Source organism: Ailuropoda melanoleuca, chromosome 2 (genome assembly GCF_002007445.2).
Source record: "Ailuropoda melanoleuca isolate Jingjing chromosome 2, ASM200744v2, whole genome shotgun sequence".
In the NCBI taxonomy this organism is placed as follows: domain Eukaryota; kingdom Metazoa; phylum Chordata; class Mammalia; order Carnivora; family Ursidae; genus Ailuropoda; species Ailuropoda melanoleuca.
Window position 1 is genome coordinate 14232283 of NC_048219.1, and position 5315 is coordinate 14237597.

Consider the following 5315-nt stretch of genomic DNA (forward strand, 5'->3'; position numbering starts at 1 on the left):
TGTCTCCTCTCATTAGATGAGGAAACAGACACGGAACTTANATTGTCTCCTCTCATAGATGAGGAAACAGACACGGAACTTAAGGAACGTGTCCGATTTCACAGAGTGAGGCAATGGCACAACCATTCAAATCCAAGTAGTTGAACTCTAGAGTTCACTGCGCAACCACTAAGCCGTGAAGCCTCCTTTCTTGGAAGGAGACGGGGGAGAGGAGGAGAGAATGTTCACCTAAGTGAGTATGTCAGTGACTATAGTGCACGGCCCAGCGTCGAACCGCATAGACTGCATAGCTTGTGTCCTTGTGTCCTTGACCGTGTGCAACTATACTTGCTCATTCGTGCATCGTTCTACCGTCCTCCTACCCACTCACATCCATCCATCCATCCATCCATCCATCCATCTCTCTCTCTACCTCTCACCTACCATCCGTTATCTATTATTTACCCATTACTCATCCATCCATTTATTATCTATTTATCGTTTCCATCCATTCATTCCTCATTCATCCATCCATTTATCTATGTATCATCTGTTCTTAACTCTGGGGTCACATGTATGTGGGGACACTGCCAAGTGTGTCTGTGCAACGCATGCATACATCTGAACGCACGTGACGGGTGTCGGTGTATATCCACCGTCCAGACAGGTGGCCCCCTCCAGTTCCTCACTGGAGATGCTTCCCCCACACCTGGGAAGCTACCTGAGGTTGGAGAGAGAGGCCCAGCCTCAGCGAGCCTGCCCTGGGCCCTGGCTCCCCTCCGAAGCCTCAGTGGAGAGTTAATTAAATCCTTTCTCTAGCAAGCGTGGTAATTAGCGCTAATGGGAGGCTGCAGCTTGCTCCGCAGCTGAAGGGGTCCTGCTGGGCATGTGTGTGTTTGCGCGTGCGTGTGCATGCGTGTATGGGGGTAGCTGGGCCTTCTCAGCTTGAGGAACTCATGGGGCGAGGAGAGAGGCTTTGGAGAGCTCCCGGCTCTTCTCTCCTTCCAGATCTCCTGGGCTTAGCGACCCTGGGGGGCTGGGCATGGGGAGGCTCTCCTGCCTGCTCGCCTGGCAAGGGCTCACTTGTGCTGCCCTTGGCCTGAGGACTCTGGCTCTCTGGGCATCTGAGTGTGACCGAGGGTCTGTTTCTGTGTGTGTATGTGTGTGCGTGCGTGTGCAAGGGACGCTCCATCTATGCGCCTTGCCGGGCGCACCTGCACAGCCAAGTGTGAGAGGAACAGTGACACGAACGGCGCCCTGTGGGGCGCTGCGATGTGATGGCCCCGATCTGTGTGCTCCGGGTTCATGGGTGTCCACGACACGTGCGTGACTGGGTGCTTCTGGGCGTGCTCAGTGCGTCTCGAGGCGTCCCTGAACGCGGGTACCAGTGAGCGTGTGCCTCTGTGCGAGTGTCACAAAGAGCGAGGAACAGCAGAGCAGCCGACTCCCAGGGCCTGACTGACACCCCTTGCAAATAAATGTGACAATGAAATATAGTCCTGGAATTGCTTCGGCTGCTCCGTCAAGCAGGCGACACGGAATAGGTGAAGTTGTAAAACGTTCCCTGGGGAGCCGCGCTGCTGAGTGACAGCCTGGCTCCCGCCTCTCTGCGCGGCTCCCCGGAGGTGAGGCCCTGCGGGGCCTGCGCTCCGGGCCGGTGCCCGCGGCTGCTCCGGCAGGAAGGGCAGAGTCCGTCTGTCATCTGTCGGGACTTCTCTGCTTGACCTCGGTCTCAGCACTCTCACCAGCGTGGAGAACCCCAGCGGCGGGCTGTGTCCAGTCTCCCCCGTCATGCCCTCATCCCGGCCTCCCTGAGGCCATGGCCATGTCTCCTTCTGAGACTGGGCTATCTGGGGACAGGGTCGTGTCTTTCCCTCTCAGACTGGCTGCCTGGAGGGCCACGGCCGTGTCCCCCCGCAGACTGGGCTGCCCGAGGACGCAGCCAGATCTCCCCCCGTCAGACTCGGCCTCCTTCTCTGACTGGGGCTTCCTTGAGTGTGGGGATGTTTCCTCTGAGATCGAGGGACCCCTAAAGAGAGAGTCAGGTGTCCCCAGGCACCCCCGGGGCACCCCCCAGCTTGCGCCTTGTGAATGCGTAGCTGGGGGTGTGCACGTTTGGAGGCCGAAGAGCCAAGTTTGCATGTGCCTTGGCTTTGGGGACCTGGGTTCAAATCCCACATCTGCGGACTTCTAGCTGTGACCTCAGTGAGGCTGCCCCTTGCGACCCATCACTGTGGGTGGAGCGGAGGGAGTAGCAAATTCCACAGAGCCGGCGTGCTGGTTCCGGTTGGGGCCGTAGGGCTGAGCGGGATGCCTTTTTTCACAAAGATGCTTTGCTCAGTGAGCCCTGTGCCCTCCCAGGCAGCCCCTGCTTCCGGCCTGGAAGCCCCGAGCGCGCCCTGTGAAAATCACCCCCGCACAGCAGCACGGGCTGCTGTGTGTAGACAAGTGAGGTGGGCTCCGTAAAGCACTTGCTGTGCGCTTGGCCTGTGGTGAACACCCCCGGGGGCCAAGGCTTCTGGCCTTCTGTTGTTGGCGATGAGCGTCCGAGCCCTCTCCTGAAGGCTGCTTGGGGACACTTTGGTTTCTTTGTCTCACCCTTTACTTGTGGGGGTGCCCATCTGTCCTGAGAGCCAGAGGGTGTGTGTGTGTGTGTGTGTGTGGGTGTGTGTGTGTGTGTGTGTGTGAGAGAGAGAGAGAGAGAGAGAGAGAGAGAGAGAGAGAGAGAGAGGAGAAGCTCTGGCAAAGAAGACAGGGTGGAGTAGGGAAGGGGCATGATAGGGAGACGGGTCCTTTTCCCTCAAGCTGAGACCTCTCAGTCTTATGTCAGGAACATCCCTGGGGTTTTCACTGTCCTTTCTGGGAACGGTCCTGCATCTCTCCGTGTACAAGGGATTCCAAGCTGTGTGTCCAGACAGGGGGAAACTCTTGCCACCTGCCCTTCCTCCCCCACAGCAGGTCCCAGGAAGGGCTGTGGCCTGGGACAGAGCCCATCCCTGCTCCTACTTGGCATTGGGGTGTCCCCTATTCAGAGCCTACCACGAACCTCATGAGGGCCTGGACCATGGCTTCTTCACAGAGACATCCTCAGCTCCTGGCGCATAATAGCTACTTCATAAATATTGGTCTCACCACTGTGTTTTCATATCAGGATCCATCCTTCCATAGCTGGGGCTTCCAGCATTGTGCATGGCTTGACAAAAATTAAGACCAAGATTGCTTGGCCGGCAGAATGTTCTGGAGGTCTTATCGACAGGTGGTGTATTCCACGGGATGAGGGGCAGCAAAGTCTTGGGTCCAGCTTGACTCCAAGAGAAAGATGTCCTCTTAGCCTTTATAAACCCGAAAGGGACAATAACATCCGTATCTCCTACCAATTTCCTCTCCGTTTTCATAGGACACGTGGGCCTTGGCTGGAGAGGAAATTTGTGGCTGTGACTTTTGCTTTTTGTCCTGGAGGCTCTTTGCCCCGCCTTTCATCTTCCAAATAGGCCATCAGTTGACCCCTTGGTGCCCTCAGCCAAACTTGAAAAATCTGGGATTCTAGAGTGCAGACCAGAGCGATGGGAACGGACATTTCCACCTTTCCCACCCGAAAGCTTGCTTATCATCAGACCCAGTCTGGATGCCTCTGGGTTTAACAGAGGTGTGCCTTCTGGCCAGTTTCGTCAGGAAGAAAAAGAACAAAGGGAAAAGCCATTATGCAGAGATGTACGATCATTTAAAACCACTCTGGCTTTCCCTGGGAAGGGAATGGGGGAGGGAACCAAGTTTCAAAGTGTCTGCCACGCCTGGGTCACTGCTAATTTCATTTTAATATTAGACCATTGTATGATGAGTAATTATATACCTCCACAGAGCGAGGGAAAGGTGGAAAGAAGGTGCGTACCGGGAGGCATAGGGCAGATGGGTCAAAGCGAGGGTTTGGCTCTTCTGTTTCATAGCGGGGTGACCTTGCAGAGCTTACTGAGCGACTCTGTGCCTCAGTTTCCTCGCTTGTAGGACAACAATGGCACTTACTTTACAGGGTATTTGTAAGTATGAAATGAGAGTTTGCATATAAGGTGCTAAGTCTCGAGACTTCAATATATGAATTTTGGCGGGGGGGGGGTGGGCACGATTCAGCTCAGAACATTGGGAGAGAACAATTCTCCAGCACAGTGTTCTCTGTCCAGAACATCTTGACCTGGCCCTGCGTCAGTGTCCTCATCTGTAAAATGGGGATAAGCTGTACCGACCTTGTAGTTCTGAAAATTAAATCAGCTAATCTCTGGAAGTGCTTCGGGTAGTGCCTAGCACACAGTCCGTGATCCATAAACATTAGCTGTTTTATGATCATTTAGGATTCTGTATTATTAACAGGTTTACATTTGCTGCGTTCCAGGGGATGCCGCCCCTGTCCTGATGGTCGGTCCGGGCAGCTGGGGGACAATGAGCGCGGTGCAGACCTCTGACGTGGGCTTCCTGCTCTGCACCCATGGGCTTAGAAAACTCTACCCCTGAGCTCCGACCTTGAACCCCAGAGCTCCCTTGCTGAGCAGGAATTCTCTCTGTAACCCCCTGACCAGCACAGCAGGTTGTTTTCTGTTTTATTTTGCTTTTTTACGCCTCCAGGGATGGGGATCTCATTTCTTCCCAGGACAACCTTGATAGGAAGTTCCTTCTGGGTGCCACCCTGAGCTGCAGCACGTCCTTCTGCCCACGCTTCCTCCTTCTGCTCTCTGTGGCCACCCAGCAAGCCCGGTCCCGTTTCTCAGTGGCTTCCCTGGAGCTGCAAGCCTCCCATATTTCTTTCATCACATGGGCTGTGGCCCAGTCAGGTCGTCAGCCTATACAAGTGAGGCGGACTTTTAAAGAAAATGTTAACAGCGCTATTATTTTTCTTGATTTAAAAACATAATACATGGTCATTAAGAAAATTCAGACAATACGGGAAAATACGAGGAAGAAAGTAAAACTACCGATCACCCCAGCAACTAGAGATAACCAGTGTTAACATTCTTTAATTTAATTTTTGAATAGGCAATACATTCACAGGGTTCAAAATTAAAAATCATAAAAGGGTATTATTCAGGGAAAAATTTCCCTCCCACCCTGTCTTGTAGCCTTAGTTCCCTCCACAGACGAAAAAAGTTGTTAATTTCTTATGGATATTTCCAGAGATATATTAAGATATATAAGGCTATTTTAAGATCTTTTAAGATATTGTAAGGCAATTAGGAAGGATTTTAAAGGGTATTTGTAGGCCATGGGCGGACACGCACGCGCACACGCGCACACGGACACACAAACATACACACACGTTTTCCTTCCCACGCCANATATATAAGGCTATT